The sequence below is a fragment of the Triticum aestivum genome, chromosome 1A (genome assembly GCF_018294505.1).
Source record: "Triticum aestivum cultivar Chinese Spring chromosome 1A, IWGSC CS RefSeq v2.1, whole genome shotgun sequence".
Classification (NCBI taxonomy): domain Eukaryota; kingdom Viridiplantae; phylum Streptophyta; class Magnoliopsida; order Poales; family Poaceae; genus Triticum; species Triticum aestivum.
In genome coordinates, this window is record NC_057794.1 from 41,491,761 (window position 1) to 41,518,655 (window position 26,895).

The window sequence follows — 26,895 nt, forward strand, 5'->3', positions numbered from 1 at the left end:
AGCCCATTGCTCTTGTCAGTACATTTTGTGCTGTAACGCTTGTACTTCCAGGGACTGGTAGTTGATTATGTAGCATCAATCTGCATCTTATCTTCATTATCCTCTACCCCTTCCAGTATTATCATATCTATAATTACTCTCTACAAAATGTAGAGTACATGCAATGCTTATGAAGAAGATTCTATGCTGAAATTCTTGAGTTATCCTTCCCTTGACATGGAGAAGGGCATTATAAAGCCGGTGTTAACTATTAATGTAAGTCAGTCCTTCTAAAGCCTTTATCCTCAACTGCTGTTTAATTTGCTCATACTCCCTATCATTTACTGCTGTTTAGTTTGCTGTTTCTACCAAAATGCATGTTTGTAAGAACTGTAAGTTCTAAGTTTTACTTGTAAAACCAAATTCCTTATTCATACCATGCACATTACTTAATACTCCCTATATGTATGCTTGTTTTTGTGGATCTATAATCCAGTGTGTGGTGAAGCAGCCCACGTTTGCACCATGTCATCTCCTGTTTTATCTTACTAATGTGGCTAATGATATGAACAACATGCCATGCACATTATCCAAAATAGATACAATGATTTTCTTTGCCCTTCATCTATGCTTGTTATATTGACATGGTAATCCAGTAGTGTGGTGAAGCTCCCCACAAACTGTCGTGGAATTGTCATGGCAGATGTCCTCTTGCAAGGACTTAGTCATGGAGCCATCGCAACTAGGAAGCTTAAAGGGGTTAATCGGGACAAAGGACACGAGAGGTTTATACTAGTTCAGCCCCTTGCGGTGAAGGAAGGCCTACGTCTAGTTGGGTTGGTATTGCTTGATGTTTCGATGACCAGGGAGCGAGATATGCTATGCCCGGCTTTTGATGGGTTGTTTCTTGCCCTAAGCCGCCGGTGGGTCGTCCCCTTATATACATGGGTTGACGCCTTGTGACCTACTGAGTCCCGGCCGGCTCATAAACAGTGTCCGGCTCGGTGACTAGTTATTTCTACCTTATATTACAAGTCACGCCATCATGGCGGTTTGTCACTATGGGCCTTAAGCCGCCCGTGGGCTTTAAACCCTATGAACCGCCATCCTTATGTTGGGTCTTGGGCTTCTTTCAAGATGAGTCTTCTTTGCGTAACCCGGCCCCTCCTGGGCGGTTTACACAAATAGTTATATCCCCAACATTAGGCCCCAGATTGATTTGAACCGGTTCATGTCAATCTAAAAATACTTTAAGAAATAAACCTTTAGTCTTCTGCCTGTGCAGAGGTTTTAACCCGCCATGATGTCATCTTCTGGATCTGCGTTAACCCGTCGCGACGTCATCTTTAATTAAATTCATATTTTACTCCGTTATATCCTCCAACGAATGTTTGTCTTCACTGACCCTTCCGAAAACCAAGGCGTCGGGGCCGCTGGATAATGATGTTTGGCCTCCTCGTTTCTTGTGCCGTCTCAGTCGGCCTTCCCTTATAAATAGGCACGACCTAGGTCTTCCATTTCCCCCTCTTTCAGTCATCTTCTTCCTCTTGCTGCCTCGCTGCCTCTCGAGCTCCGTCGTCGCTGCCGTCGAACTCGTCGTCCTCACCGACTCAGGCCACTGCATCGACCTGAATCTGACCAGAGATCAACGGCAAACTTCCGCAGCTCGTTCACATCCGTGAGTTCCTCTCCTTTCCTTTCTTAGATCTGCATTGGAAATTTCTTGAGCTCATCGGTATTCATCGCCGTCCGACGCTAATCATCACTAGTTTCCTCCTCCAATGCCCTGTTTTAGATCGTAAAAACAATGTAGAACTGCTGCGGCGATTGTCCGCACTTATTTTGTATAAAATAGATCTCATTTCCCTTGTTTGGAAGCCATCTTCGAGTGCATGAACTTCTCTGCACTGTTTTACGTCTAGAAATTTTTCTTTCTAGAGCGACCATTTGATCCAAAATAATAATTGCAACTTGTGAAACCTGTTTGTTCCACACTTAGACAAAAATTGCCTCTGTGGAATCTTGTTTTTGTTGGGTTTCGTAGTAATTTCAAAAAATTTCCTACGCACACGCAAGATCATGTGATGCATAGCAACGAGAGGGGAGAGTGTTGTCTACGTACCCAACGCAGACCGACTGCGGAAGCACTGACACAACATAGAGGAAGTAGTCGTACGTCTTCACGATCCAACCGATCAAGCACCGAAACTATGGCACCTCCGAGTTCGAGCACACGTTCAGCTCGATGACGATCCCCGGACTCCAATCCAGCAAAGTGTCGGGGAAGAGTTCCGTCAGCACGACGGCGTGGTGACGATCTTGATGCACTACAGCAGCAGGGCTTCGCCTAAACTCCGCTACAGTATTATCGAGGACTATGGTGGCAGGGGGCACCGCACACGGCTAAGGAATATATCACGTGGATCAACTTGTGTGTTTCTGGGGTGCCTCTGCCTCAGTATATAAAGTACTAGAGGGGGGGAGGCTGGCCGGCCATAGGAGGCGCGCCAAGAGAGTCCTACTCCCTCTGGGAGTAGGATCCCCCCCCAATCCTAGTTGGATTAGGATTCGCGGAGGGGGAAAGAGAGAGAGGGGGCCGACCACCTATCCTAGTCCTAATAGGACTAGGGGAAGGGGGAGGCGCACAACCCATGTAGGGCTGCCTCTTCTCTTTTCCACTAAGGCCCATCATGGCCCATTTAGCTCCCGGGGGGTTCCGGTAACCTTCCCGGTACTCCGGTAAAATCCCGATTTCACCCGGAACACTTCCGATATCCAAACATAGGCTTCCAATATATCAATCTTTATGTCTCGACCATTTCGAGACTCCTCGTCATGCCCGTGATCACATCCGGGACTCCGAACAACCTTCGGTACATCAAAATGCATAAACTCATAATATAACTGTCATCGTAACCTTAAGCGTGCGGACCCTACGGGTTCGAGAACAATGTAGACATGACCGAGACACGTCTCCGGTCAATAACCAATAGCGGGACCTGGATGCCCATATTGGCTCCTACATATTCTACGAAGATCTTTATCGGTCAGACCGCATAACAACATACGTTGTTCCCTTTGTCATCGGTATGTTACTTGCCCGAGATTCGATCGTCGGTATTCCAATACCTAGTTCAATCTCGTTACCGGCAAGTCTCTTTACTCGTTCTGTAATACATCATCCCGCAACTAACTCATTTAGTTGCAATGCTTGCAAGGCTTAAGTGATGTGCATTACCGAGAGGGCCCAGAGATACCTCTCCGACAATCGGAGTGACAAAACCTAATCTCGAAATACGCCAACCCAACATCTACCTTTGGAGACACCTGTAATGCTCCTTTATAATCACCCAGTTACGTTGTGACGTTTGGTAGCACCCAAAGTGTTCCTCCGGCAAACGGGAGTTGCATAATCTCATAGTTATAGGAACATGTATAAGTCATGAAGAAAGCAATAGCAACATACTAAACGATCGGGTGCTAAGCTAATGGAATGGGTCATGTCAATCAGATCATTCAACTAATGATGTGACCTCGTTAATCAAATAACAACTCATTGTTCATGGTTAGGAAACATAACCATCTTTGATTAACGAGCTAGTCAAGTAGAGGCATACTAGTGACACTTTGTTTGTCTATGTATTCACACATGTATTATGTTTCCGGTTAATACAATTCTAGCATGAATAATAAACATTTATCATGATTATAAGGAAATAAATAATAACTTTATTATTGCCTCTAGGGCATATTTCCTTCAGTCTCCCACTTGCACTAGAGTCAATAATCTAGATTACACCGTAATGATTCTAACACCCATGGAGCCTTGGTGCTGATCATGTTTTGCTCGTGGAAGAGGCTTAGTCAATGGGTCTGCAACATTCAGATCCGTATGTATCTTGCAAATCTCTATGTCTCCCACCTGGACTAGATCCCGGATGGAATTGAAGCGTCTCTTGATGTGCTTGGTTCTCTTGTGAAATCTGGATTCCTTTGCCAAGGCAATTGCACCAGTATTGTCACAAAAGATTTTCATTGGACCCGATGCACTAGGTATGACACCTAGATCGGATATGAACTCCTTCATCCAGACTCCTTCATTTGCTGCTTCCGAAGCAGCTATGTACTCCGCTTCACATGTAGATCCCGCTACGACGCTTTGTTTAGAACTGCACCAACTGACAGCTCCACCGTTTAATGTAAACACGTATCCAGTTTGCGATTTAGAATCGTCCGGATCAGTGTCAAAGCTTGCATCAACGTAACCTTTTACGACGAGCTCTTTGTCACCTCCATATACGAGAAGCATATCCTTAGTCCTTTTCAGGTATTTCAGGATGTTCTTGACCGCTGTCCAGTGATCCACTCCTGGATTACTTTGGTACCTCCCTGCTAGACTTATAGCAAGGCACACATCAGGTCTGGTACACAGCATTGCATACATGATAGATCCTATTGCTGATGCATAGGGAACATCTTTCATATTCTCTCTATCTTCTGCAGTGGTCGGGCATTGAGTCTTACTCAATTTCACACCTTGTAACACAGGCAAGAATCCTTTCTTTGCTTGATCCATTTTGAACTTCTTCAAAATTTTGTCAAGGTATGTTGTTTGTGGAAGTCCAATTAAGCGTCTTGATCTATCTCTATAGATATTAATGCCTAATATGTAAGCAGCTTCACCGAGGTCTTTCATTGAAAAACTCTTATTCAAGTATCCCTTTATGCTATCCAGAAATTCTATATTATTTCCAATTAACAATATGTCATCCACATATAATATCAGAAATGCTACAGAGCTCCCACTCACTTTCTTGTAAATACAGGCTTCTCCAAAAGTCTGTATAAAACCAAATGCTTTGATCACACTATCAAAACGTTTATTCCAACTCCGAGAGGCTTGCACCAGTCCATAAATGGATCGCTGGAGCTTGCACACTTTGTTAGCTCCCTTTGGATCGACAAAACCTTCTGGTTGCATCATATACAACTCTTCTTCCAGAAATCCATTCAGGAATGCAGTTTTGACATCCATCTGCCAAATTTCATAATCATAAAATGCGGCAATTGCTAACATGATTCGGACAGACTTAAGCATCGCTACGGGTGAGAAGGTCTCATCGTAGTCAATCCCTTGAACTTGTCGAAAACCTTTTGCGACAAGTCGAGCTTTGTAGACAGTAATATTACCGTCAGCGTCAGTCTTCTTCTTGAAGATCCATTTATTCTCAATTGCTTGCCGATCATCGGGCAAGTCAACCAAAGTCCACACTTTGTTCTCATACATGGATCCCATCTCAGATTTCATGGCTTCAAGCCACTTTGCGGAATCTGGGCTCACCATCGCTTCTTCATAGTTCGTAGGTTCATCATGATCTAATAACATGACTTCCAGAACAGGATTACCATACCACTCTGGTGCGGATCTTACTCTGGTTGATCTACGAGGTTCAGTAGTATCTTGTTCTGAAGTTTCATGATCATCATCATTAGCTTCCTCACTGACTGGTGTAGGTGTCGCAGAAACAGTTTTCTGTGATGTACTACTTTCCAATAAGGGAGCAGGTACAGTTACCTCGTCAAGTTCTACTTTCCTCCCACTCACTTCTTTCGAGAGAAACTCCTTCTCCAGAAAGTTTCCGAATTTAGCAACAAAAGTCTTGCCTTCGGATCTGTGATAGAAGGTGTATCCAATAGTTTCCTTTGGATATCCTATGAAGACACATTTCTCTGATTTGGGTTCGAGCTTATCAGGTTGAAGCTTTTTCACATAAGCATCGCAGCCCCAAACTTTTAGAAACGACAACTTTGGTTTCTTGCCAAACCACAGTTCATAAGGCGTCGTCTCAACGGATTTTGATGGTGCCCTATTTAACGTGAATGCGGCCGTCTCTAGAGCGTATCCCCAAAACGATAGCGGTAAATCAGTAAGAGACATCATAGATCGCACCATATCCAGTAAAGTACGATTACGACGTTCGGACACACCATTACGCTGAGGTGTTCCGGGTGGCGTTAGTTGCGAAACTATTCCACAATTTTTCAAATGTACACCAAACTCGTAACTCAAATATTCTCCTCCACGATCAGATCGTAGAAACTTTATTTTCTTGTTACGATGATTTTCAACTTCACTCTGAAATTCTTTGAACTTTTCAAATGTTTCAGACTTATGTTTCATTAAGTAGATATACCCATATCTGCTTAAATCATCTGTGAAGGTGAGAAAATAACGATATCCGCCACGAGCCTCAATATTCATCGGACCACATACATCTGTATGTATGATTTCCAACAAATCTGTTGCTCTCTCCATAGTACCGGAGAACGGCGTTTTGGTCATCTTGCCTATGAGGCACGGTTCGCAAGTACCAAGTGATTCATAATCAAGTGGTTCCAAAAGTCCATCAGAATGGAGTTTCTTCATGCGCTTTACACCGATATGACCTAAACGGCAGTGCCACAAATAAGTTGCACTATCATTATCAACTCTGCATCTTTTGGCTTCAACATTATGAATATGTGTGTTACTACTATCGAGATCCAACAAGAATAGACCACTCTTCAAGGGTGCATGACCATAAAAGATATTACTCATATAAATAGAACAACCATTATTCTCTGATTTAAATGAATAACCGTCTCGCATCAAACAAGATCCAGATATAATGTTCATGCTTAACGCTGGCACCAAATAACAATTATTTAGGTCTAATACTAATCCCGAAGGTAGATGTAGAGGTAGCGTGCCGACTGCGATCACATCGACTTTGGAACCGTTTCCACGCGCATCGTCACCTCGTCCTTAACCAATCTTCGCTTGATCCGTAGTCCCTGTTTCGAGTTGCAAATATTAGCAACAGAACCAGTATCAAATACCCAGGTGCTACTGCGAGCATTAGTAAGGTACACATCAATAACATGTATATCACATATACCTTTGTTCACCTTGCCATCCTTCTTATCCGCCAAATACTTGGGGCAGTTCCGCTTCCAGTGACCAGTCTGCTTGCAATAGAAGCACTCAGTTTCAGGCTTAGGTCCAGGTTTGGGTTTCTTCTCTTGAGTAGCAACTTGCTTGCCGCTCTTTTTGAAGTTCCCCTTCTTCTTCCCTTTGCCCTTTTTCTTGAAACTAGTGGTCTTGTTGACCATCAACACTTGATGCTCCTTCTTGATTTCTACCTCCGCAGCTTTCAGCATCGCGAAGAGCTCGGGAATAGTCTTGTTCATCCCTTGCATATTATAGTTCATCACGAAGCTCTTGTAGCTTGGTGGCAGTGATTGAAGAATTCTGTCAATGACGCTATCATCTGGAAGATTAACTCCCAATTGAATCAAGTGATTATTATACCCAGACATTTTGAGTATATGCTCACTGACAGAACTGTTCTCCTCCATCTTGCAGCTATAGAACTTATTGGAGACTTCATATCTCTCAATCCGGGCATTTGCTTGAAATATTAACTTCAACTCCTGAAACATCTCATATGCTCCATGACGTTCAAAACGTCGTTGAAGTCCCGATTCTAAGCCGTAAAGCATGGCACACTGAACTATCGAGTAGTCATCAGCTTTGCTCTGCCAGACGTTCATAACATCTGGCGTTGCTCCTGCAGCAGGCCTGGCACCCAGCGGTGCTTCCAGGACGTAATTCTTCTGTGCAGCAATGAGGATAATCCTCAAGTTACGGACCCAGTCCGTGTAATTGCTACCATCATCTTTCAACTTTGCTTTCTCAAGGAACGCATTAAAATTCAACGGAACAACAGCACGAGCCATCTATCTACAATCAAACATAAACAAGCAAGATACTAATCAGGTACTAAGTTTCATGATAAATTTAAGTTCAGTTAATCAAGTTAAAGAACTCCCACTTAGATAGACATCCCTCTAATCCTCTAAGTGATTACGTGATCCAAATCAACTAAACCATAACCGATCATCACGTGAGATGGAGTAGTTTTCAATGGTGAACATCGTTATGTTGATCATATCTACTATATGATTCACGCTCGACCTTTCGGTCTCCGTGTTCCGAGGCCATATCTGTATATGCTTGGCTCGTCAAGTATAACCTGAGTATTCCGCGTGTGCAACTGTTTTGCACCCGTTGTATTTGAACGTAGAACCTATCACACCCGATCATCACGTGGTGTCTCAGCACGAAGAACTTTCGCAACGGTGCATACTCAGGGAGAACACTTCTTGATAATTTAGTGAGAGATCATCTTATAATGCTACCGTCAATCAAAGCAAGATAAGATGCATAAAAGGATAAACATCACATGCAATCAATATAAGTGATATGATATGGCCATCATCATCTTGTGCTTGTGATCTCCATCTCCGAAGCACCGTCGTGATCACCATCGTCACCGGCGTGACACCTTGATCTCCATCGTAGCATCGTTGTCGTCTCGCCAAGCTTATGCTTCCACGACTATCACTACCGCTTAGTAATAAAGTAAAGCATTACATCGCGATTTCATTGCATACAATAAAACGACAACCATAAGGCTCCTGCCAGTTGCCGATAACTCGGTTACAAAACATGATCATCTCATACAATAAAATTCAGCATCATGTCTTGACCATATCACATCACAACATGCCCTGCAAAAACAAGTTAGACGTCCTCTACTTTGTTGTTGCAAGTTTTACGTGGCTGCTACGGGCTTAAGCAAGAACCAATCTCACCTACGCATCAAAACCACAACGATAGTTTGTCAAATAGACTCCGTTTTAACCTTCGCAAGGACCGGGCGTAGCCATACTTGGTTCAACTAAAGTTGGAGAGACAGTCGCCCGCAAGCCACCTATGTGCAAAGCACGTCGGGGGAACCGGTCTCGCGTAAGCGTACGCGTAATGTTGGTCCGGGTCGTCTCGTCCAACAATGCCGCCAAACCAAAGTATGACATGCTGGTAGGCAGTATGACTTATATCGCCCACAACTCACTTGTGTTCTACTCGTGCATATAACATCAACATAAATAACCTAGGCTCGGATGCCACTGTTGGGTTTCGTAGTAATTTCAAAAAAATTCCTACGCACACGCAAGATCATGTGATGCATAGCAACAAGAGGGGAGAGTGTTGTCTACGTACCCAACGCAGACCGACTGCGGAAGCGCTGACACAACGTAGAGGAAGTAGTCGTACGTCTTCACGATCCAACCGATCAAGCACCGAAACTACGGCACCTCCGAGTTCGAGCACACGTTCAGCTCGATGACAATCCCCGGACTCCGATCCAACAAAGTGTCGGGGAAGAGTTCCGTCAGCATGATGGCGTGGTGACGATCTTGATGCACTACAGCAGCAAGGCTTTGCCTAAACTCCGCTACAGTATTATCGAGGACTATGGTGGCAGGGGGCACCGCACACGGCTAAGGAATAGATCACGTGGATCAACTTGTGTGTTTCTGGGGTGCCTCTGCCTCAGTATATAAAGGACTAGAGGGGGGAGGCTGGCCGGCCATAGCAGGCGCGCCAGGAGAGTCCTACTCCCTCTGGGAGTAGGATTCCCCCCCCCCAATCCTAGTTGGATTAGGATTCACGGAGGGGGAAAAGAGAGAGAGGGGGCCGGCCACCTCTCCTAGTCCTAATAGGACTAGGGGAAGGGGGAGGCGCACAGCCCATGTAGGGCTGCCTCTTCTCTTTTCCACTAAGGCCCATCATGGCCCATTTAGCTCCCGGGGGGTTCCGGTAACCTTCCCGGTACTCCGGTAAAATCCCGATTTCACCCGGAACACTTCCGATATCCAAACATAGGCTTCCAATATATCAATCTTTATGTCTCGACCATTTCGAGACTCCTCGTCATGCCCGTGATCACATCTGGGACTCCGAACAACCTTCGGTACATCAAAATGCATAAACTCATAATATAACTGTCATCGTAACCTTAAGCGTGCGGACCCTACGGGTTCGAGAACAATGTAGACATGACCGAGACACGTCTCCGGTCAATAACCAATAGCGGGACCTGGATGCCCATATTGGCTCCTACATATTCTACGAAGATCTTTATCGGTCAGACCGCATAACAACATATGTTGTTCCCTTTGTCATCGGTATGTTACTTGCCCGAGATTCGATCGTCGGTATTCCAATACCTAGTTCAATCTCGTTACCGGCAAGTCTCTTTACTCGTTCTGTAATACATCATCCCGCAACTAACTCATTTAGTTGCAATGCTTGCAAGGCTTAAGTGATGTGCATTACCGAGAGGGCCCAGAGATACCTCTCCGACAATCGGAGTGACAAAACCTAATCTCGAAATACGCCAACCCAACATCTACCTTTGGAGACACCTGTAATGCTCCTTTATAATCACCCAGTTACGTTGTGACGTTTGGTAGCACCCAAAGTGTTCCTCCGGCAAACGGGAGTTGCATAATCTCATAGTTATAGGAACATGTATAAGTCATGAAGAAAGCAATAGCAACATACTAAACGATCGGGTGCTAAGCTAATGGAATGGGTCATGTCAATCAGATCATTCAACTAATGATGTGACCTCGTTAATCAAATAACAACTCATTGTTCATGGTTAGGAAACATAACCATCTTTGATTAACGAGCTAGTCAAGTAGAGGCATACTAGTGACACTTTGTTTGTCTATGTATTCACACATGTATTATGTTTCCGGTTAATACAATTCTAGCATGAATAATAAACATTTATCATGATTATAAGGAAATAAATAATAACTTTATTATTGCCTCTAGGGCATATTTCCTTCAGTTTTAGCCATAGTTGTCGGTTTAAAATACAGGCTGTCAACACTGCTTGCCTCTGGCGGCTTAAGAAATTTTTAACTATCTTTGATACCTGCAGCGGCTTAAACATCATTGCATAGTCACCTATATGTCATTAGGTCCCTTCTTAAGCCGCCACCTTGAATAAATCAACAATGCTCTCTTCCGGGTTACAATTGAGCCGAATTTTTTTATCTTGTTGTAGGCTTCGATTTACACAATGGCACCCAAAACCCCCAAACCTCCGGTGACCTGTAATTGGGTCCCATCCATTGTCACAGAAAGTAAATTGTCCGAATTTGTGAAGTCTGGCTACCTGCCCAAGAAGGAGGCCATGTCTTATCATGCTCCTGACCCGTCCGAGGAGAAACCTCATCCCAAAGAAGGGGAGGTAGTAGTTTTTACGGATCATATGAGCCGGGGATTCGCTCCACCTGGTTCAAAATTCTTTAGAGATGTTCTGAAATTCTTTGACCCAAGGCCTCAAGATATCGGACCCAATTCTGTGTCAAATATATGCAACTTCCAAGTCTTCTGTGAGGTTTATCTTGAGCCTAGCCTGCTTTTGTTCCGGGAACTGTTCTATTTAAACCGTCAGAATGAACGTGCCAATGGGCCCAGTCTGGAACTCGGTGGCATATCAATTCATAGGCAAAGAGACTGCCTGTTTCCTTATGCTGAACTGCCGAGTCATCCCAAGGACTGGAACCAGACATGGTTCTACTGTCAGGATACTTCTCCGGCTGATGAGAACCCGCTGCCCGGCTTCCGCGCCTTGCGCCTTGAATCCAACCATCCGCTGCCAGACAAGTTGACTGCCGTTGAACGTCTGCCACTTACCCCCACCATCAAGAAGATCAAAGCTCTTTTGGGGAACGGCTTAGACGGCATCGACCTGGTCCGAGTCTGGGTTGCTTGGAGAGTGATTCCGTTAAGCCGCCGTCCCGGCTTAATGTGTACTTACTCTGGCGAGAAGGATGATCCTCAGCGCCATAGTCCTGACGACTTACCAGATGATGTGGTGGAGGCTACCACCTAGTACTTGTTGAAAGAGGGCACAATAACCAGTAATGCCTTCGGCTTACTGCCCTTCTGCAAGAATAACCCGGCCCCTGCAGTAAGTCATCAGCCTTAATGATTACTCTTTATTACACCGTACCTTATTTTTACTCATGACCCTTTATGATTTTTCCATAGGAAAATACCGACTTCTGGAAGGTCAAGTACGATCATGAGGCAGCAAAACAAGCCAGGGTGGCTAAGAGAGCCGAAAGAAAAGCCGCCAAGCCCACAACTTCGAAGAAGAGGAAACCCAGCGCCTCTAAAATGTTTAAACTTGATGATTCTGATGATGATGAAGAGGAGGTAACCCTCCCCCTTTTTTAAACTTTCCTACCTCTTTTATGACCACTTCACTGACATTACTTCTTTTTCAGGAAGACACAGGAAATAGCCAACCCGTCGAAGAAGAGGTAACTTTAATCTCCTCCGACTCCGAGCCTCTGCCGCGTCAGAAAATTCGAAGAGTAACCCGGAAAGTAAGATTTTCACATCCTTTGGCTTACCAAGATCCTGAATTTCTTTTGAAGTGACAGCAAATTGAAAGCCGGAGGCAGACCCGGACCAGTAACGACGCAGAACTGTCCTCCGGCTTACCTGACGTAACCAGGAAGCGTTAGAATGAGGTTATCTCCGACTTACATTATGTTTCCCCTTTGGCGGGTTTAATCCGTCAACCTCTCAATTCGTCTGGCTCCATTTACCAGGATGCCTCTCCTTCCTCCGGCGAGTCTATGCAGTCAAACATGCCGGCCTTTAAGACTGCCCCTGGGTAATGTCAATTTGTTTTCCTTATGCTTTATCTTACTTATGTTTTGGCACTCACCTTTCTGCCTTGTCCATAGTGTGCAAGTGAAGCCCAGGAAGAAAACAAAGAAGAATAAGCCGGCCCAAGACCCTATAGTGACTGAGCCAGAACTGGGCATGGCCACCCCGACTCTTCCACACATCAACCGCCACCTGAACCGGCTCAAGATATTCCGGCACCAACTTCTGACCCGCCTGCTGAAGATATTCTTGATGATTCTGTTAACCCAGAAGCACTTAGCCCGGCCAAGACGACTGACCCAGAAGTGGAAATACTCAAGACTCAGATTGTTGATCCGGCCCGGCCCACTGTTCTTGCCAAGTGTTCTGCTAAGGAAGAGTTGCTAGAGCGCCGTAAAGCCAAGATGGACATCACTAACTATACTCATTTGAGTATTGGAGATATCGTCTCGGGCTATATCAACCAGGTGCATAGCAGCCGTGACCTGGAAGTTGACATGGTGAAGCAAATACAGCAAAAATCTGAGGTATGACTTATGCTTCCTTACTGTTAATCATACTTACTGTACCAGCCCCCAAGTCTATTGCTTATGAGTAAATATGCTGTAGACTTAAGAAACTGTCTAGCACTGCTTATCCGGTTTAAAGAGAAAATACTTAAGCCGGTTGTAGCCTGATACCTTGAACTTGCGATACGCATTAGCCTCCAAGTGCCAAGTATCTTTGCTTGCAAAGTGCTTGGGACTTTAGTTTGTATAAGCCGGCGTAGTAATTTAGAATTCTTCAGCATACATTAGCCCCCAAGTGTCAAGTACCTTTGCTTGCAAAGTGCTTGGGACTTAACTTTATTTGTATCATGATCCTGATTATGACCTGGTACCAATGTAGACCACCATAAGTCAATTTGAGTCAGAGATTGCTGACCTGAAGAACCACTTGGCAGCCCAGGAACTTGAAATTCAAAAAGCCAACTCCAAGTTTGAATTTAGCGTCACTAAACAAGAGAAGTTGAAGAAAAACTTTGAATCGGAGAAGAAAACCTGGGCTGATGAGAGGGCCTCTCTGGTGACTCGGGCCGAGACAGCCGAAGCATCCCTTGCAAAAGCAAACACCGAGCTGTCGGGCTTAAAGCGTCAGATATCTCTAATGGTCTCAGCAATCTTCGGTAAGTTACCTTATATGAACCTCAAATATTGCAATTCTTCCTTTGATGACTAGGTTAACTATTGCCTCCGGCTTACCCTTTGTTTAATAACACAGGCCGCAGGAGCACAAATCTCAAGCAGGATATGGTGGTCAAACTGAAGGCAGTCTATACTCTGGTGGAGCAATTGTACACCGGGTCACAACGTGCTTTGGCCGTTGTGGTTTTATCAAATGATGTCCCTCATCTCCTGCAAGATGTTCTAAAACGGCTTGCGGTGCTGCCTCAGCGGGTTCAAGAGCTAAGACGGGCATCTGCCAGAGCCGGAGCTATAGCTGCCTTGAGCCAGGCCAAGGCATGGATTCCAGAGTTAGACCCGGCCGACCTCAGTCTTGGATATCTGAGTCTGAAAGAGGATGGCACCTTGTTCGTTGAGGCGGACTTCACCGCCTGTGTGAAAGACATTCGCCCTATGGCTACCCTCATTGGGAACGACACTGATCTTACTAAGTATCAGCCGGGTTATGACAATGAGAACCGGAGCATACCTTTGCCCCTGAAGTCGACCCAACCGGTTTAATAGATGAAGAAGCTGAGTTTGAAGCCTTGAGTGGCATTGACTGGGCTTCCTCAACCTTCCAGGACAGAGCAGCAGACGAAGAGGCGGAGAAGGATAACCCGGAATCATCAAGCCAATTAAAGGAGCAAGGACGTCGGGTGTCATATGCTTGTGTCTTTGTGAAAACAATACTTCACTATTAAGACTCGGGGAGTCTTGTAATAGGGTAGAAAACTATCGATTTTTCCATGCCTTCGCGCATGTTTATGGCGCTCAATACTTTCTTAAGCCGCCATTGTTGTATATTTCTAGCCTTTTATTGATCTTCTCGTTCCTTTATGTTTAAACAAAAGTTACTTTCCTTATCCTGCATAAGAGACAAACAAAGAATCCTCTGGCCACTTACCACCATGGGGGTCATATAAAGGTATTGATAACCCGGAGTATATACCAAGCAATATTTAGGAAAATCAACTTACGATTAAGCTTAATAGACATAATCATAATGATATACTTGTGATGCTTGTAGTTACCTCTCCGGCTCATATGACCCAACCCCTGAGGGTATTCTTAACCCATGAAAATTGATATATAGAAGTTTACCTAGTTCGTAACAACCCGAGGTAACCAATATTAATCCGGAGGAATGAAATTCAAGAGAGCCTCAAGATAGCTAAATATTAACACTTATAAAACATGACGAGTAATAAATAAGATTTAAAGGCCTCTGATTCGAATACGATCAGCGAACCGTTCCAAAGGGGTTAAGCTAAGATTCGGATACGATCATATAGCCCCCAATGGCTGTGGCGATGCCGATTAAGTGGGTATCGATCGCTATGTTCTCTTTGGTTCGAATACGACCTATGTTTGAACACGAAGCCCCCAAGTAACCATAAGAGTTGTTTAATGACGCTGATTCGAATATGATCCACGTCAGACCCAAAGGGGTTAAGCTATGATTCAAATATGATCAAGAAGCCCCCAAGTGGGTTTGGCAGTATGCCGATCAAGCGGGTATCGACAGCTATGTTCTCTTTGGTTCGAATACGACCTATGTTTGAACAGGAAGCCCCCAAGTGATCATGGCTAGACTCAGATATGATCATAAGACGGACCAAAGGGAAAGCCGGATTCAGATGTGACACGCTCCCTGTTGGTTATCTCCACCACATGACAAAGAAGACACATAAACTTTTTGGGGCGGGAAAAAGGACAGAGGTCCTGCTTTATTGCTTTATGTAATATGTACATAGTCGAAACATATATATATTAGAGCCGGTGGCTCAAGTATAGTAAGGCCGAAGATGAGCAATATTCCACGGCCGGTGGGTCTCCTCCTCCGACTTACGTGAGTCTTTGTGCTCTTGAACATCGATAAGGTAGTATGACCCGTTGTTCAGATTCTTGCTGACCACAAAGGGTCCTTCCCAAGGAGGGGATAGCTTATGCATGTCAGATTGATCCTGGATGAGCCGGAGCACTAAGTCGCCTTCCTGAAAGGTTCTGGATCTAACCCGGCAGCTGTGGTAACAGCGCAGGTCTTGTTGGTAAATCACCGAGCGGGCTATTGCTAAGTCTCGCTCTTCGTCCAATAGGTCAAGTGCATCTTGGCGAGCTCTTTCATTGTGAGTCTCAATGTAAGCCACCACCCGAGATGAGTCATGACGGATGTCACTTGGTAGGACCGCCTCTGCTCCATACACCATGAAGAAAGGTGTGTAACCCGTAGATCTGTTAGGTGTAGTATTGATGCTCCAAAGTACAGAAGGTAACTCCTCCACCCAACAACCCAGAGTTCGCTGTAAGGGGACCAAGAGCCGGGGTTTGATGCCTTTCAAGATCTCCTGATTTGCTCTTTCTGCTTGACCATTGGATTGAGGATGAGCAACAGCCGAAATATCAAGCCAGATATGTTCCCTTTGACAGAACTCTTCCATGGCACCCTTGGAGAGATTAGTGCCATTATCAGTTATGATGCTGTGTGGAAAACCAAAACGGAAGATCACCTTTTTCATGAACTGAACCACTGTTGCTGCATCACACTTACTGACCGGCTCTGCCTCGACCCACTTTGTGAACTTATCCACTGCCACCAGTAGATGTGTCTTTTTGTCTTTGGACCTTTTGAAAGGTCCAACCATGTCAAGCCCCCAGACTACGAACGACCAAGTAATTGAAATCATTCTCAATTCCTGAGCCGGCACATGAGCTCGTCGTGAGAATTTCTGACATCCATCACATTTACTAACAGATCTTCTGCATCAGCATGAGCCGTCAGCCAATAAAACCCATGACGGAAAGCCTTGGCCACAAGGGATTTTGAGCCGGCATGATGACCGCAATCCCCTTCATGGATCTCACGAAGTATCTCCTGACCCTCTGCAGGTGACACGCAACGTTGAAATGCTCCAGTGACGCTACAGTGATGTAACTCGCCATTAACAATTGTCATGGACTTGGACCACCGGATGATTTGTCTTGCCAAGGTCTCATCCTCAGGCAACTCTCCCCGGGTCATATAAGCCAAATAAGGCACTGTCCAATCCGGGATGATGTGGAGAGCCGCCACCAGCTGCGCCTCCGGGTCTGGCACTGCTAGATCTTCTTATGTAGGTAACTTGACAGAAGGGTTATGCAAAACATCAAGAAAGGTATTAGGCGGCACCGGCTTACGTTGAGATCCCAGCCGGCTTAAGGCATCAGCCGCCTCATTCTTCCTTCGATCAATGTGTTCCACCTGATACCCCTTGAAGTGCCCAGCTACAGCATCAACTTCACGATGATAAGCCGCCATAAGGGGATCCTTGGAATCCCACTTGCCTGACACTTGTTGAGCCACAAGGTCTGAGTCGCCCAAGCACCTTACCCGGCTTAAATTCATCTCTTTGGCCATCCGGAGACCATGGAGTAAGGCCTCATACTCAGCTGCATTGTTAGTACAAGGAAACATAAGCCGGAGCACATAACAGAATTTGTCACCATGAGGGGAAGTTAAGACTACTCCAGCCCCCGAGCCTTCTAACTGCCTGGACCCATCAAAGTGAATAGTCCAATATGTGTTATCCGGCTTCTCCTCAGGTGCCTGCAACTCTGTCCAATCATTGATAAAATCCACAAAGACCTGAGACTTAATAGAAGTACGTGGCATGTACTTGAGACCGTGAGGTCCAAGCTCAATGGCCCACTTGGCGACTCGTCCCGTGGCCTCTCTGTTCTGGATTATGTCTTCCAAGGGGGCAGAACTTACCATAGTGATAGGGTGACCTTGGAAGTATTGCTTCAGCTTCCGACTTGCCATGGACACTCCGTAAACAAGCTTCTGCCAATGTGGATATCTTTGTTTAGACTCAATGAGCACCTCACTGATGTAATAAACCGGCCGTTGAACCGGATGCTCCTTGCCAGCCTCCTTACGCTCCACCACGATCGCAACACTAACAGCCCGTGAGTTGGCGGCCACATATAACAGCAATGGCTATCTGTCAATGGGAGCTGCTAGGACCGGCGGTTCAGATAACTGTCTCTTTAAATCCTCAAAGGCAGTATTAGCAGCATCGCTCCAGACAAAGGTGTCTGTTTTATTCATCATTTGATACAGCGGTAGGGCCTTCTCACCTAATCGGCTTATGAATCGGCTTAAAGCAGCGACACGACCCGCCAACCGCTGAGCATCATTGATGCACGCCGGCTTAACCAGAGAGGATATTTGCCTTGATCTTTTCTGGATTAGCTTCAATGCCCCTGTTTGAGACCAGAAAACCCAAAAGCTTGCCTGCAGGTACACCAAATACACACTTGGCCGGGTTAAGCATCATCTTATAAACCCAGAGATTATCAAAGGTTTCTTTCAAATCAGATATTAAGGTTTCCTTCTCTCTAGACTTCACCACTATGTCGTCCACATAAGCGTGAACATTGCGCCCAATCTGACTATCGAGACAGTTCTGTACACACCGCTGATAAGTCGCCTGGGCACTCTTGACCCAAAAGGCATAGATACATAGTAGAAGGCTCCAAACGGAGTAATGAAGGCCGTCTTCTCCTGGTCCTTAACTGCCATTTTGATCTAATGATAACTAGAGTAAGCATCCAAAAAACTCAAACGCTCACAACCCGCCGTAGCATCAATGATTTGATCAATACGGGGAGAGCAAAAGGATCAGTCGGACAAGCCTTATTTAAGTCCGTGTAATCCACACACATTCGCCAGGTGCCGTTCTTCTTGAGTACGAGCACCGGGGTAGCCAACCACTCAGGGTGAAAAACTTCGATAATAAACCCAGCCGCCAAGAGTCGGGCGACCTCCTCTCCAATAGCCTTTCGTCGTTCCTCATTGAATCGCCGAAGAAACTGCCTGACCGGCTTATACTTAGGATCAATATTAAGAGTGTGCTCAGCGAGTCCTCTCGGTACACTCGGCATGTCCGAAGGTTTCCATGCAAAGATGTCCGGGTTCTCATGGATGAACTCGATGAGCGTGCTTTCCTATTTAGGATCCAAGTTGGCACTGATGATGAACTGTTTAGATGAGTCGCCTGGAGTGAATTCCACAAGTTTAGTTTCACCTGCCGATTAAATTTTAACGCCGGGTCATGCTTCGTAGTTGGTTTCTTCAGAGAGGTCATATCTACCGGGTCAACATTATCTTAATAAAACTTTAGCTCTTCCGCTGCACAAACAGACTTATCATAAGCCGCGTCGCCCTCTTCACACTCCAAGGCCACCTTTCGACTCCCGTGCACAGTGATGGTGCCCTTATGACCCGGCATCTTAAGCTGCAGATAAACATAACACGGTCGCGCCATGAATTTAGCATAAGCCGGCCGCCCGAATAGAGCATGATATGGACTTTTGATTTTGACCACCTCAAATGTCAATTTCTCAGCCTGGGAATCATATTCATCTCCAAAGGCTACCTCCAATTCAATCTTACCGACTGGGTATGCCGACTTACCAAGCACCACTCCATGGAAAACGGTGTTGGGCGTCTTCAAATTTTTGTCAGTCAAACCCATGCGTCGAAAGGTTTCATAATAGAGGATATTGATGCTGCTACCGCCATCCATGAGTACTTTGGTGAATTTATATCCACTGACCTGAGACGCCACCACCAAGGCTAATTGACCTGGATTATCAACCCGGGGAGGGTGATCTTCCCTGCTCCATACAATAGGCTGCTCTGACCACCTCAGGTAACGAGGAACTGCTGGCTCGACAGAGTTCACAGCCCTTTTATGAAGTTTCTGGTCACGTTTGCACAAGCTAGTGGTGAACACATGATACTGCCCACTATTCAGTTGTTTTGGATGGCTCTGATAACCCGACTGTTGCTGCTGCTGTCCTCCCTGAGCAGAGTGCTGTTGATTATAGCCGCCTTGATTTCCCTGAAAGCCGGAATTTGTGCCGCCGCCCGGGCCATGAAAGCCGCCAGCGCCTGAGCCGCCGCCCGACCCATCCATCAAACGTGTTGGAATTCTTGAAAGCCTTCATGATGGCACAATCTTTCCACAAGTGGGTGGCGGGTCGTTCCCGGGTGCCGTGTCTCGGACAGGGCTCATTGAGTAGCTGCTCAAGAGATGGACCTGACCCACCAGATCGAGGGGGTGGTTTTCACTTACGTCTCTGATTGTTACCCTGCGCGTTGGCGTTAGCCACAAACTCCGGGTTACCCTCTGCCTTATGCTTATTGCCTCCTTGATTCGTCGGGTTATGCTGCTGACCCTTTCCATTGCCGTTCTTCTTTCCCTTCGCTGTCTTTTCCTCATCAGACGCGGGATCCTTGGTACTATCAGAGTCGATGTATTTAACTAAAGCTGCCATCAGCGTACCCATATCATTGCAATCACGCTTAAGGCGCCCCAGTTTCTGTCTCAGCGGCTCAAAACGGCAATTCTTCTCTAACATGAGGACTACAGAGCCGGCATCCATCTTGTCAGACGAATGTATAATCTCCTTGACCCGGTGCACCCAATGAGTTATGGATTCACCCTCCTCTTGCTTACAATTTGTTAAGTCCACGATTGACATAGATTTCTTACAAATATCCTTGAAGTTTTGGATGAACCGGGCCTTTAACTCGGCCCATGAACTAATTGAATTGGGCGGCAAGCCCTTTAACCAAGACCGGGTTGTTCCATCCAACATCATGGTGAAGTACTTAGCCATCGCTGCATCGCTAACCTCCAACAGTTCCATGGCCATCTCATAACTTTCGATCCATGCCCCAGGCTGTAAGTCGGCCGTGTAATTCAGCACCTTTCGAGGCCCTTTGAAATCCTTGGGAAAACGCACATTACGTAGAGCCAGCACTAAACAAGGGATGCCGCCGGTTCTGGTGGCTACTCCTGCCTCAACAGAAGTCATCGGGTAATCCGGAAGGGCCTCCTGAGCCGTCAGTTGAGCCGCTAGTTGAGCTGCCCGCTCGTCCTCCTGACGTATTCGGTCCTGCACCGGGTTATAACCGCCAGGCTGGTTACGGCGCTGGGCGTTGCTTGATAAGGCCTCTGACTCCATGTGCCTGCTGTAACTCGGGCTCTGGTTTGGACGAGTCGTAACTAACCAGGGCGGTGGGGTTGAATGAATCCTGTCTCGGCTATAAGAATAGGTTTCTTGCTGAGCCAGGGCTATCTGCACAAGATCTCTGATCCTCCGGGTCTCTACTGCTGTCGGATCATCACCGTCCACTGGAAGAGCCGCCAAGCATGCTGACGCTGCAATTAAGTTCTCCATGGGGTTGGAGAATTGACCCGGTGGTATCGGCACATAACGAGGTGGTGCCATATTCCCCTGAAGAGGTGCCGTCACCTGAGGTTGAACTGCCCCCCGGCAGTCATGAATTGATTGACCTCCGGCGGGTTACTTTGACCAGCTCCAGGCGTCATGAAGAGGTTCCGCGGATCGTAAAACAGAGGCAAACGGGATTGAGTTTTTTGATGCCTTCTCCTCATCACCTCGTTAGACGCGTTCAGGCTCATGGTAAGCTAGAAAGCCTCTAACTGGAGCTATTGTGCCCGAGCATCCAAAGCCGCCCATTCTGTGGCTAACCTGACATCCTCAGCTGCTAAAGCCTCCTTGGCCCGAGCTATCTCCTCACGAACCTGTGCCACCTCTGCATTATGCTCATCTTGATTCGCAGGGATGACTGTGGTGGTTAACAGGGCCGTAAGTTTATCCATGAGATCCATCAGCACCTGAGCCGGCGGGCGCGCGGGGCCTCCTGCCCCGGCTGCTCGTGACCCAGATGTTATGGCTGCTGCGGCTGTGGAATTTTGGCCGTTTGACGGTTCATAGGGGTCCGAAATAATAGAGCCATCGGAACAGGCCCCAAGCCCGCCATCTCGCACTGGATACAGAGAATCTGTTGAACCGGTGGACGAATCACCGTCATAGAGGACGACCGTCTCACCATCACCTTCAGATCCTTCAGAAAATTCTCCTCCGTGGATGCAGCCCACGAAGGCACGCTTCACGACAGGTTGAGCCCGGGCGGGTCTCGCGCGCTGAGCCGTCTCGATGAGGTCGGTGCAGTTGTCCGGCTCAGGGCCTAGCTCACCAATCCGGCCAATGAAGACGTGAATTCCACCGAAGTGGACCCGGTACCCATACTCAATTGAGCCGGCGTCGGGGCCCCAGCCTTCGTCGTCGACGTAGATCTTGCCGCGACGACTCTTGGTCATCCGGCCGACTGCGTATCCCTTGAGCCCTTCGAAGCTACCCTTCAAGAACTCAAATCCACCGTGCACTGGCCCCATGGTGGGCGCCAACTGTCGTGGAATTGTCACGGCATATGTCCTCTTGCAAGGACTTAGTCGTGGAGCCATCGCAACTAGGAAGCTTAAAGGGGTTAATCAGGACAGAGGCCACGACAGGTTTATACTAGTTTAGCCCCTTGCGGTGAAGGAAGGCCTACGTCTAGTTGGGTTGGTATTCCTTGATGTTTCGATGACCAGGGAGCGAGATACGCTATGCCCGGCTTTTGATGGGTTGTTTCTTGCCCTAACCCACCGGCGGGTCGTCCCCTTATATACACGGGTCGACGCCCTACGACCTACAGAGTCCCGGCCGACTCATAAACAGTGTCCGGCTCGGTGACTAGTTATTTCTACCTTATATTACAAGTCACGCCATCATGGCGGTTTGTCACTATGGGCCTTAAGCCGCCCGTGGGCTTTAAACCCTATGAACCGCCATCCTTATGTTGGGTCTTGGGCTTCTTTCACGATGAGTCTTCTTTGCGTAACCCGGCCCCTCCTGGGCGGTTTACACATATAGTTATATCCCCAACACTATTGATATTTTGAACATACTCTTTATTTTCTAATTTGAAATTGGATAGAATTGACAGAACATTTATCATCTTTGTTTATACACGTGGAAAACCTATCATCTCTCTGCTTTGTTTTAGGGTGATATGCCTGATGGCATGCACAAGTCTGCTGAAGGCTGTGAGACAAACCCAACATATATTGCAGCAAAGAAGGCAAAACATCTTGAAGATAGCGAGACAACCCCAAAGTCTTGTCTTGATGCAGTGTTCAAGTTACTTGACGCTAACAGTCAGACAAGCTCACAGAATTCGTTGTCTGAATCGGTTCAACTTCTTTAGTCCCAAGTTCTAGCAGAAAGGCATTTTGCAACTCAACTTCGACTTGAAGTCCTATCTCTATGAAAGATTGCGGAGAACACCAATGAGAACCTCATCGCTAAACAGCTACACCTGTAAGCTATGACCGACATGCTAGGTCGGTCTCACAGCCTTGCTCAGCAGCTTGCGCAGCAGTTCACCTGCAAGGCTAACCTTTCTTGAACTATCTTGGAAGTGGTCTTGGTTCAGTATTATTTTGTTACGCTACAATGGTGCCCAGTTTTTGTAATCTACTTCTACGTTGCGCTTTATGATCACTGGTGGCGAACTTCGATGCCGAGTGGATGTAATATACCTTAAACCCTTTATTGTATAGTGTAGGTTTATTCTAAGTTACTATGCCATAATTTCTTTATTGTATAGAGTATATTTGTTCTTAATTCATACTAGTTATGCAGCAGCCCGAAATGAACCCCGGCCCATGATTGTGTGAATCAAATCACGGGCTTTTAACAGGCCAAAATTGTCTCGGTCCTTGTTCGGCCCAATCAGATATCGGCTGTGAGCAGGCCGGATGCAAACAAGGCCGTAGTTAGGCCCAACTATATGACGGGCTTTTAACAGGCCGAAATTAATATAGGGCCGAAATGTTAAACGGGCCCTTAACAGGCCAAAACTAATATTTGGCCGAATTACTAAGTGGGCCTTTAGCAAGTGGGCCCAAAAGCATAGTGTCCAGTTGACGGGCCGAATCTGATATGGGCCATAATTGAGCCCAAAGCCTCTTAAAGGGCCGGACCTGATCTGGGCCGTAATTTGGCCCAGAACGTGGTAGGCTTTTAACGGGCCGGATCTCATATGGGCCACCATTAGGCCCAGAGCATGGCAGGCCATTAATGGACCGGATCAAATATGGGCCGACATTTGGCCCAAAACATGGCAGCCAGTTAATGGGCCGGCCTACTAGGGTCCTCAAAATCTTGTGGGCCTACAGCTGGACCGGCCCATTAATGTCGGCGAAATCTCGTGGGCCTTTAGCTGGGCTGGCCCATTATGACCCGCAAGAATCTTATGGGCTTTACCTAGGCCGGCCCATTATGGCACACAAAAATCTTGTGGGCCTTTACCTGGGTCGGCCCATTATGGCCCACAAAATCTTGTGGGCCTTTAGCTCGGCCAGCCCATTACGGTCCACAAAATCTCGTGGGCCTTTAGCTGGGCCGGCCCATTATGGTCCGCAAAATTTTGTGGGCCTTCAGTTGGGCCAGCCCATTTAAACTTGATGCGCTGGTCCACGTGTCAACATATCATAGGCACGTCTCGCCCATTGGATGAGTTGACACGTGTCTCCTCTAGCCAATGATGATTTTACACGTGGAAAATCCCCATTGGTCGGGGCTGTTAACGGGTTATCGGATCCAAAACCCGACCCGCTAGCTTAACAGTATTCCGTTATGGTGGATGCCACGTGTCGGTCACCCTTGACGAAAGCACTTCTGTGACGCACGATTTATTGTCATGGAAGTGGACACTTCCGTGATGATAATTTTGGTAATATCATGGAACACTTCTACGACAGCACAAGTATGACTATCTTGATTCTGTCATAAATTTGTCATGGATGTACATGCATGACAAAAAAACCGACCTACTGTGACAAACACGATCATCACGGAAGTGTATTTTTTTGTAGTGGGGCATGCCAACAACGGTCTATGTTTATCTTTCTTATCAGGTTTGCCAATTCTAGCAGCTTCTTCACAGAAGTAAATAACATGCCCATCCATATCTTCTTCCAAGAGATCTTTAACCATAGCAATACTATGTTCAAATTTAATTTGTTCATCAGGTTTAGGTGTTCTAATGTAGCTTTTTGTTAACCATGGTTGAAACTTTAGCATGTTCCTTTATCCTAACAGGGAAAGGTGGTTTCTCAATATAAGCAGAAGGAACAACTAGATCAACATTATAAAGTATAGTTTCTTCTTTAACTGGTACAGGTTCTTTAATTTCTTCTTTAATAAGTGGGTGATACTTAAACCACTTCTCTTTAGGGAGTTCAACATGAGTAGCAAATGATTCACAAAAGGAGGCTACTATCAGAGTCAAGTCCATATTTAGTGCTAACCTTTTGAAAAGCATCGGTATCCATAAAAGATTTAACACAAGCATACTCAAGTTTAATACCTGACTCTTTACCTTTGTCGAGTTCCCAATCTTCAGAGTTGCATTTAGTTCTTTCCAAAAGATCCCACCTAAATTCAATAGTCTTCTTCATAAAGGAACCAACACAAGAAGTATCAAGCATGGTTTGATCATTACGAGAAACCCGGGCATAAAAATTCTGGATAATAATTTCTCTTGAGAGCTCATGATTGGGGCATGAATATAACATTGACTTAAGCCTCCCCCAAGCTAGAGCGATACTTTCTCCTTCACGAGGCCAAAAATTATATATATAATTCCGATCACGATGAACTAGATGCATAAGATAATTTTTTTGGTGGAACTCCAATTTCAAACGATTCCAATTCCATGATCGAATATCATCACATAGCCTATACCATGCCTATGCTTTTCCCTTCAAATATAAGGGAAAACCTTCTTCATAACTTTATCTCCGGGTAAACCTACAAGCTTAAACAATCCATGAATTTGTTCTACATATATCCAGTGCATATCAGGATGTTCGGTTCCATCTCCTGCATAAGGATTAGCTAGCAGTTGTTCTATCATACCCGAAGGAATTTCATATTCAATATTTTCAGTAGGTGCAGTAGATTGAGTGGTAGCTAATTGCGGTTCCAGACGAGGTGAAGATACCCCGAACAAACCCCTCAAAGGATTGTTTTCCATAGCGACAAGTGACAATAAATTTCAGCACACTATATAAATGTTTCCTTACAAAATTCCACTTACCAAAGGCGCTTCACTCCCCGGCAACGGTGCCAGAAAATAGCCTTGATGACCCACAAGTATAGGGGATCAATTGTAGCTCTTTTCGATAAGTAAGAGTGTCGAACCCAACGAGGAGCAGAAGGAAATGACAAGTAGTTTTCAGTAAGGTAATGGCTGCAAGTGTTGAAATTGTAAGTAGTAGAGTAGTTTGATAGCAAGATAATTTGTAACGAGCAAGTAACGATAATAGTAACAAAAGTGCAGCAAGGTATCCCAATCCTTTTGAGGCAAAGGATAGGCCAAAAAGGTCTCTTATGATAAGCAAAGCGTTCTTGAGGGTACACGGGAATATCATCTAGTCACTTTCATCATGTTGGTTCGATTTATGCTTGCTACTTCGATAATTTGATATGTGGGTGGACCGGTGCTTAGGTGCTATTCTTACTTGAAAAAACCTCCTACTTATGATTAACCCTCCCACAAGCATCCGCAACTATGAGAAAAGTATTAAGAATAAATTCTAACCATAGCATTAAACTTTTGGATCCAATCGGTCCCTTACGGAATAGCGCATAAACTGGGGTTTAAGCTTCTGTCACTCTCGCAACCCATCATCTAATTGCTACTCCATGATGCATTCCCTTAGGCCCAAATATGGTGAAGTTTCATGTAGTCGATGTTCACATGACACCACTAAGGGAATCACAACATACATACTATCAAAATATCGAAGACATATCAAATTCACATGATTACTTGCAACATGATTTCTCCCGTGACCTCAGGAACAAAGGTAACTACTCACAAATGATAAATATGCTCATGATCAGAGGGGTATTAAATAGCATATTGGATCTAAACATATAATCTTCCACCAAATAAACCATATAGTAATCAACTACAAGATGTAATCAACACTGCTAGTCACCCACAAGTACCAATCTATAGTTCCGGTAACAAGATTGAACACAAGAGATGAACTAGGGTTTGAGAGGAGATGGTGTTGTTGAAGATGTTGATGGAGATTGCCCTCCCCAAGATGGGAGAATTGTTGGTGATTATGATGATGATGATTTCCCCCTCCGGGAGGGAAGTTCCCTTGGCGGAATCGCTCCACCGGAGGGCAAAAGCGCTCCTGC